This window comes from Odocoileus virginianus, chromosome 11 (genome assembly GCF_023699985.2).
Source record: "Odocoileus virginianus isolate 20LAN1187 ecotype Illinois chromosome 11, Ovbor_1.2, whole genome shotgun sequence".
Taxonomy (NCBI): domain Eukaryota; kingdom Metazoa; phylum Chordata; class Mammalia; order Artiodactyla; family Cervidae; genus Odocoileus; species Odocoileus virginianus.
Window position 1 is genome coordinate 55,228,255 of NC_069684.1, and position 9,767 is coordinate 55,238,021.

General features: G+C 42.4%; 1 pseudogene; it reads right to left on the reverse strand.

The window, feature by feature from the left end:
• Positions 1–766: 766 nt before the first annotated feature.
• On the reverse strand, positions 767–1,221 carry LOC110127136 (small ribosomal subunit protein uS13-like; annotated as a pseudogene).
• Positions 1,222–9,767: the final 8,546 nt, after the last annotated feature.

Consider the following 9,767-nt stretch of genomic DNA (forward strand, 5'->3'; position numbering starts at 1 on the left):
CTTATTTTAATTCCCAGCTGTTAAAATGTTTCAGCAATTGGAATTAGGGGCTGTGCCATTGCTTTTGATGTGGTGGGAAGCAGCTCAGCATTCAGGTACACCTGGGGGAACTGCCCCTTCTCATCATGGCCCTTCCTAGTTTTATTTCTTTCTGTTTGAAAGCTTGGCGCTTTGAGCTCTTTGTTTATGATCTATTTGCTTGGGTCTTATAGGACTGGTGGCCAAAGGAGTTTAGCTCATATCCAGGATGTGGTGGCTTTCATCCAGCACATCGCGCTTTGTGGCTGCCTTAGATTCTTTCTGGGATGAGTTGGGGGAATAAACAAATATGCAAATAAGTTTATATTTAATTAATACTCCCTCCTCCTTTCCAAAAATATGCTGAAATGAATTTTCTACTCAAAGCTGTGGTTCTTAAAAATGTTTCAAGATTTCTGTGCAGATGGTTGGCGTGGTGAGAGCCTTTGACTTGTTCCTCATTTTTCCCTGGTTGTGGGTGAGCACCTCTCTTTGCTGTGATTTTGGATAAGGGACTCAGAGACTCTATCTCCTCTCTTCCGATCCAGCCCAACACTCACAGAAACACAACCGCCACCATCTTCTACTACCAACTCCAGCAAGAAGCCGCTCCTTGTTACTTCTGACTCCCTGCTGTAACAGGCTATCACCTTTCAGGGCTAATTTTCCTCTTAAATTATGTCCTCTAGCTACCATCAGCTCTTCAACACCCCACCCTCTGCCTTTTTGACAGACAAAGGCCACACATTTATTTGTTCTTGGACACATCCATGGTGCTGCCAGAGCAGCCCTTGGTCCTGGTGTGTCAGCCTCAGACACAAGGTCCCCAGAAGCAGGAAGCCCTCTGTGGGCCCAAATCTTCTTCAGTTGCTGCAGGTCTTCACAGAGCTTGTTGTCTAGACTGTTGGCCAGGACTCAACTGTATTTTCTATCCTTCACGTCCTTCTGTCCATAAGAAACAATCTGGCATCTTGCATTGGCGTAGATTCTACATGGTGGTGATCACATGTACCCCCTCATTCTCTGTAACTCTCCCGCCCTCATGGAGAGCTTGATGTCTGCTTTCCTCGACACCACGTGAGTATACCAGAGCTCCACACCCTTCACTGGCGTGATGACAAAGGCAGTTTCCCACCGCCCATTGATGCTGGTCTTGAGGACTCACAAAATGTGCTGTGACTTCTCAGGGATTCCTAGAGACATGGTGGAGGCCCCGCTGGAGGACCTCTTTGGCTCCCCTTTATGCCTTAGCTTTTTCATACTCATTGGGGTTCTGTCCCATCACTCTGTTGAGACTGGACTCTCCAAGGTCACACATGACTTTCTTAGTTGGTTCTCAGTCCTCTTGTGACTTGACTTCTTCACTTGTTCCTTGACCTCTGTGTATCTGCATTAAGAGCAGTTTTGAAACCCAAAACTAAAATGATGAATTGGGACATTAAATATTAGGGTAGGGATTTAGGGTTTCATTCAGTAGGTGTTGGGGCCTCAATCATGTTTGTCATCTGTGTTTAACAAAGCAGTGCGTGAATTAATCTGAAGAGGAAAAGTGAGTGGAAGATCGTCACTGTAGCCTAGGTGGAGAAAAGCACTGAAGGTCCACATGGGGAAAATGGTAAAGGGAATTGGATATAAAGCAAAGATAGAAGATACACTGAAGGAGTCTAATAGATAAGACATGGAGGTTGGTAACATACATGGAGAAAAAGCAGCAAGAGAGCCATGCCCTTCTTTAATTTTGACCTTCATGTTTTTGCTCATATTCTTGCTTTTTTGTTACGTCCGTTCTTATTTATCCCTGTTTATTGAACTCCACACTTCTTATCAGGACTCTTTAAAATTTTATGAAATCTTCTTTGATCACCCCAGTTAGCATTATCTTTAATTTTTAAGACTCTTGTAATACTTAATATATCTTTAACTTTTATCTCATTATTTTACACAATCCCTTCAGTCTGATTTTAGGTATATGACATGTGATTATCTCTCCCTACCTGTTATCTATCTATTTATCTGTTAACATCTATCTATCTATTAATACTTGGCTTTCCGGGGGGCACCTGTGGTAAAGAACTCGTCTGCCAATGCAGGATGTGTAAGAGATGCAAATTCAGTCCCTGGGTCAGGAAGATCCTCTGGAGGAGGGCACTCCAGAATTCTTGCCTGGAGAATCTCATGGACAGAGGAGCCTGGTGGGCTACAGTCCATAGGGTCGCAAAGAGTGGGACATGACTGAAGTGATTTATCATGCATCTATTAATATCTGCCTATTTATAAATAAAAAGATATGGAAATAAGGAAAGTGGAAGGAGAATGTTGATAAGTTTCAGGTTACATGGTCTCATGATCAAGGTGAAATTACAGACTCTATTTCATGAGTTTGATTTTTTTCTCAATTAGTTTTGCTCTTTTTATTTCAGAGTATTTTAACTTGTGATAAGATTTTACAGTTAGATTCTTAGGAGCTTTAGTTAAAGTAGAATGACTAAGAGGAACTTAGCCTTTGGTAAATATTAGTCACACTTTCCATGTCTCTCGATGAACTGGAAGAGGGTGCTGTTTCTTATCCTGGAAATTTAAGAATTTTTCTTTCTTTTTTTTGTTTATAATGTTAAGTTAAACAATTCTCCTGAGAATCTTTCTGAAGAATTTATCCTCATGTGACTGAATGCAACTTAACCAGGTTTCTAGAATTTTGTTGGTCATAGTCAACAAAACAAAATTGCTTTTTTTCCACTGAGTTGTCTTTCTCTTAAAGAACTTCCTGTTTTGACTCTTAAGAAAAATGTAATATTGAGTGTTTGAGTAATACATTAAGGCAAATGAGTCTTCTCTGCTTCTACCCTTCTATTTTAAATATGACTAAACTTTGAGAGTCAGTTTAGAAGCCTGGGTAATATTTCTAGTGAGATTCTCCCAGGTACAGTTGAACTGAGAATGAGTTAAATAGATGTTTTCTAAATGAATTGTGATAACACATAAGCACATTAAGAGGTCTAGCTTTCTGCTTTTCCTCTTTCTCTCCATTAATATATAATTTATTTGCCTGTTTTTAATGATGTGTAAACTGCTTTGCCTTTTCACTTTCTTTCACATATTACAAATATGGTTTCATACTCAGAATTTACAAGAAATGCAAATTTTTGTGAAAAATGCCCACTGCAGTACCATCTTCAAAGAGTCTGTTCAGGAGCTCTGGGATGGAGCCTCATTTTCTGTTTTTCTCCTTTCTTTCTTTGTTTGGCTGCACGGGTGTTAGTTGTGGTGCGCAGGCTCAGCGGTTGTGGTGTGCAGGCTTAGTTGCCCCAGGGAGTGGGCCAGTCTTCTAGACCAGGGATTGACCCCATGTCCCCTGCATTGGCAGGCGGATTCTTAACTGCTGGACCACCAGGGAAGTCCCAAAGCCCTGTTTTCAGTATCCACCACCATCACCCCACCTTCCCTAGAGGATTTAGGTATCTCTGGGGCTGTGCACCACCCTTTGAGGAATACTAGAGAAACTAGAAAGTGGATTTTGCCTTTCATTCCATAGTCTGTTCCCAGTGGCCTCGAGCCCCTAGGGTGTGTGTTAGTCACTTAGTCAAGTCTGACTCTTTCTGACCCCATGGGATGTTGTCCACCAGGCTCCTCTGTTGAAGGAATTTTCCAGGCAAGAGTACTGGAGTGGGTTGCCATTTCCTTCTCCAGGGGATCTTCCTGACCTGGGGATCAAACCCGGGTCTCCTGCACTGCAGGCAGACTCTTTACCATCTGAGGCACCAGGAAAGCCCAGGCCCCCCAGGGAGCAGCCAGCTGTTTGGAAGAGTTATAGGGTATGTACCCTGCTACAGCTCAGTACACCAGAATGAACAGGATTCTCTTAAGATGACCTCTCTTGATCACTTCTAACCTCTTATTTTTGGTTGTGGCCATTTTGTGTATCACAGGGAATCCTTAAATAACCTTTCTAAAAAAGTGCACTAGAAAGTAAATTAAAAGTAAAAGGCATTTTAAATGGTGTTCAGGTGTCAGATAAGGATTTGGACTTAATGGCCCTGAGATTCAATAATTCAATAAAATGTGCTTCTGTAATGTTATACTGGATGTTAAAATGACATATTAAGATACAGTAAAACTCCTTTCTCTGAGAGAATGTGCTACTAAAGTTGTGAATTTACTTCTCATCTCTTTCCAGCCTTTTCTTTTCCCCTTTTGTTGGAAATACTTGCCTTTATCATTTGATATATTATTGTTTTGGTGTTTGGTGCATAAATATTACAAGCACTATGAGTAACTGGACTGTCTATTGACACTGTTTGCCAATTGTTATAAATAAAGAAACCAAGATACGTCAAAATGTCAGAACTGGTAATGACAATGTCTCAGCTAGAATGAAGGGAAGTAGGTGTTATTTTTTTTATCACACTGTCCCCAGTGTGTTAAACTCCTGTCATCATTTATTCTTTTTTTTCCAATTTTTATTCTTACTTGAGTCATATGAGGTAAGTATAATGATTCAGTTGTTACTGAGGAGAAAACAGAGGCTCAGAGATGAACCTGCCTTGATCACACTGACCTAAGTGGCAGAGGCAAGATGTGGACTGTGACTTGCCTGCCTCTGAACTCTCTGCTTTTTCTAAACTGTGCTGTTATGATCCCTCATTCAGTGACGTGGATGCCAACAGAATCAAAACAGGTTTTGTTCTGCTTCTGGTGGGGAACTGACACTTTCCATAAGTTCCCAGCTGTGCAGTATAGCTCAGAGAGATCAGCCTGGTGCTCTGTGATGGCCAGGAGGGGCGGGATGGGGGCAGGGAGGGAGGCTCCAGAGGGAGGGGTATATGCATACATGTAGCTGGTTCACACAATTGTTTAGCAGAAACTAACACAAATCGTAAAGCAATTATATTCCAATAAAAAAAAAAAACAACAACAAAAATAAAGTTCCTAGCTGTTGATTGATGAGTGGCAGGGTGTAGCTTCTAAGGTGGCAGGTACAGAAAACTGGAGAGATGGGAGAAATCAAGACCGATCAGAAAGAGATACTTGAAGGGTTTCAAACCCTTCACCAACCCCTGCCTCCTGGGATGGTTTGATTTTGCTGCTCTTTCCTTATCTCCTTTTCAAGACTTAACTTCCATTAACTCGAACCCTTCCTGCTGGTGGGTAGCCCATTCACAAGGGAGCAGATACCAGATGAGAGAAACTGAAGAAACAGTTGTTCAGTGATTGTTCTCATGAGTTATAGACTCATGGTTGGAGGACTCTGATTTGAAAGCTTGGATTCAAACCCACTGACAAAATAGCATGATTTAAGTGGTGAGTTGGACTGGGGGTGGGAGTGGCCTAATTTGTGGACTAATTTGTTCTTTAAATTTACCTAATGGGTTGCAAGGAGGGGAAGTGTCTGCTGGGGACACATGATGGATTCTCCTAGGAAACTGACATCACCAGCTCATTCTTTAGAAAGTGGTTTCAGAAAGGAGACGAGTGGCATGAATCTACTGACAAAGGGAACAGGCTCTGTGTCTGGGGCTGGGTCAACGACCTGAGAGGCATTCCTGTCGTGATACAACTTAGACATTTGATCAGGGGGCAATCGCTTACGCTGAATGCTTTTCAAAGCTGTTCCAGGGCATTTTTCAGGCATTTAAACTCTGGATCCTCTTTCCCACGGTGTGAAGGCCAAGAGATGAGATCCTAAGCTGTCTTCCCTGGCCCCCACGATGCGAATTCAGGGGGAAAAGGTCACCCATTCTTGTCTCACAAAAGAGAACTTATCCATCCATTGTCAGACAAAGAAGTTTCAGATCCTGCAAACAGGGGAATTGCTGAGACCTTATCAGCAACACCCAGCTCCACCCCAAGCTAGTGCTTCAGGGCAAGTGATGGTGGCCATGGGTCTTGTCCTACTTCAGGTGTAAAGGGGGTTCATTCTGCTTTCTTTTGACATCTTTCTTTTCCGTTCCATTCCAGTAAAAACATGCACTCCCAAACTACCACCTTGTTTACTGTGTCCTGGGGAGAACTTTTGGAGAGAGCATGAGAGAAATGAAGAAAAGGGCAAAATGGCTGTAGTCGTTTTCCAGATCTCTCCGATCCCTTTTCTCACTTGAGAATGTTTCACATCACAGGATTTTCCTTCTTCTCTTCCATACAGTGGTTCACGATCTTTATATCCTTTCAATCACAGATCAAAGATACAGAATAGGGGAATAAGAGGAGAAAATAGTATTTTAAAATTTTGTTCCATTTATATTCAGTTCAGTTCAGTCACTTAGTCGTGTCTGACTCTTTGCGACCCCATGGACTGCAGCAAGCCAGGCTTCCCTGTCCATCACCAACTCCCTGAGTTGACTCAAATTCGTGTCCATCAAGTCGGTGATGCCATGCAACCATCTCATCCTCTGTCGACCCTCCTCCTCCTGCCTTCAGTCTTTCCCAGCATCAGGGTCTTTTCAAATGAGTCAGTTCTTCGCATCAGGTGGCCAAAGTATTGGAGTTTCAGCTTAAAACTCTTGGCAGTTCTCGCCCTGATTATAACAGCAGGGGCCATGAGGCCACTCTACTGTGAATTCATTTCCAGTCCAGCTAACTAGGACAACACTCATGTGAATTAACAGGTCCTGCTAGACGTCAGCTTCCCCATCCTCGCCTTACTGAGCACAGGTCTGGGCTTCAGCGACTGCAGGCATGAGCATATGCACTCCCGCCCTTGACCCAACACACACACTGAACTTGTTGCGTGTGAGAAACAAGCTGTTTCTCCAGCACTGGCTGTCAGAGCCATCTAGCCGCGTTCCTCCACAGCGGGGCAGGGGACCTGAAGTCATTTCTCTGCCCCAGTGACGGGATCTTCCTGCCTGCCTTTCCCACATCTATTCATTCTTCTCAATGTGTACTATGCTGGGATCCAGCCTCTCGGGGAAGGTTGTGTACTATGCTGGGATCCAGCCTCTCGGGGAAGGTTAAATACAGCTTCATTTGACAACAGTTGTGCTTTGCTCATGAAATGGAAGTGTTGGAATCACAAGTCAAAGGTGTGATGATGCCAGCATTTCTTATGAGTTAGGAAAGGACACATCCCAGGAGAGGAAGTTAGGTTAGACTAAGAGGAGTGAATAAAATTGTTTAAAGGCTGTAAAGATATTAAAAATTTTAATTGCTCTTAGTTTGGGCCTATGATGTCCTTTTCCGTGGGTAAACCCACGGGCAGTATTGGAGGAAATCAGAACTGGGGAGCATTCGTGTAGAAGCTGAACTGTCAGTCAGCATTGCCATTTTACATTGAGTCTCCCAAGGCAAACCTTCCTCACCTCCCATACTTGTGAATTATCCTGATGCTTGAGGAGAAGAGACTGCCTGGATTCAGGGTTCGCTGTACTGATGGACAGCAGGTCTGGTGTTCGCACCTGCAGGGGGAGCAGGGAAAGAAAATTGCCTCATGTCTCGCAGTTACTCAGTGATTAATTAATTAATATAATTAATAAATTCAGTGTTAGAAATAGATGTGATAATGATAGAAATAGATAATGATTGAGTTAGCTATAACTAATAAATATATAATAAATAATATAGTGGATTCAAATGTTAGTCCCTCAGTCATGTCCAACTCTTTGGGACCTCGTGGAGCATTGCCTACCAGCCTCCTCTGTCCATAGAATTCCCAGGCAAGAATACTGGAGGAGGTTCCCATTTCCTTCTCCAGGGGATCTTCCTAACCCAGGGATTGAACCCAGTGTCTCCTGCACCGTAGGCAATTCTTTACTGTCTAAGCCACCAGGGAAGCCCATATAATAAATATTTTAATTAATTAATGAGTGTGTGAAAGACATTTTTTGATAAATTTTGTTTGACAGTTTATTACCCCAGAATCATTGAAAATGTGCTCATTTTTGAGGTTCATGGTTGTTCCCTCCTTCCCAAAGTTCTACTCAGGCATCAAGTGTGATATGTAGCAGTTATTGTATACAACTTGAAGGAAGGTGAGCAGTGTTTTGGTTCCTAGTTATTACTTCAGTGTAAGCCAAATTCCTCTAATTTTTAATTTTTAAAAGATAGGAGATTTCTTATTTCCTGTGCTGCCGGAATAACCCAAACAAATGGAACCCTTGGGGGAAACAAAGTAACTACAACTCAAGAGAATCCACTTGCATGAGAGCCTTCAGATGGTGGTTTAGGTTTAACAAGTGAGTGGAAGAATCTTTAAGACAGCATATTGTTTGGAACGAGCATCTGGTTTGGTCAGCCTGCTGTAGAGTGAGATGCGTCTTTAGCCCTTGGATGAGGTCCGTGACCCATGTCAACATCAGGGATGAAATCCTAAATTGATGTTGTGACTTTTGAGAGCTCTTATGTTATAATAATTTCTGAATGTTTTAATAAAGTAGAAAAAAAAAGATTACAAAGAAACAAAACTAGAGATTCTTTTTCTGAGTAATGAGACTCTTGAAAGAAAGGCTAGCTTATTTTCTAATTGTTTCTCTCTGCATCCCCCACTTCCTGCAGGGGAGGGGAGCTCTTCAATCTGGGTAGCAGATTGGCATCTCTAATTTGACCCTAGTCTCTTCCTGTGTGTATAAGATGTTGAACAAACTACCAGAGAGTCTAGCTTGAAGGATGAGCTGCAGATATCAGCTTCGATTGCATAGTAACAAGAGCTAGCATATGACTCCCACCTCCTTGAATTTCCTTTTTCTCTTACCAGTGGACATGACAGCCCAGGATAAGGTGACTGGGAGATCATGGGGGCAAATATGACTCAAGGCAGAGACTGTCTTTAGCCTGCCAGCTGGGACAGGAGCCGTCTCTCGTAGAGTGGACAGGCACTGGGACCACCACACAATTCTATGGACCAGTTTTGACTTCTCCAGATGCAAAGAGAGGAGCCGTAATTACCTTGTGTACATTTTGATAACATCCCTTGGGCCAGAGATAAGGGGAACTCACAAGAGATAAACTCTGTTTTAGCTCCGGTGTTGTCTCCTTTATCTGCAACATGGGGGTGTTGAGTGATGCCACAGGCGGCTGGAAGGGCTCATTTATTTGACCTAATTATTCCCACTGTAGACCTGACTCATCATAATGGGCTCTTCTTCAAAGGAAATGAGAGCCAGATTGTCTCCTTGGCAGCAATGGAAAACAAATGCTATCCACAGAATGGCTGTTAGATTGAAAAAAGGTGCAACTCACTTTTGGGGCCAGCCGATATTTCATGATGTTACCAAGAATAGAGGGCTGGAAAGAGAGCAGTGTCAACTTCTGACATTCTGGCTTTCTAAAAATGTTCTTAATAAAATTAACTTGCCCTAGGATGCCATGAACAAAAGTAACCACATACTCAGAATCAAGAGAAAGATGGAAACCTTGGTTGGAGTGTTTTTATTAATAATTGGCTCACTCCTTATGGCTATACTGGGGAACTTTTCACATGGGGACCTTATTATTTCTTAGTCCTCTTAGATGCTCTATTGAAGAATTGAAATTGTTTCTTTTTTAAGGGATGGGAAAATGGAGAAAGAGAATTGAAATAACTCTCCTATTACCATTAGGCAAATCAAACACAGAATGGGAGCAGCTTGCTACATTCCCTCTCTGAAGCCTTGGAATGGACCACATTAGCTCAGTGATGCATTTCTGAATGTTGAAGCTTCATCTTAAATAAGCACAATTTGTCCGTATTGAAATGCAGTGTGCTGAAAAGAATCATTTCAATGTTCCCTGGTTCCACCTTCTTGTTTCATATTCTCGTTGAGAACGTCACAACTCTA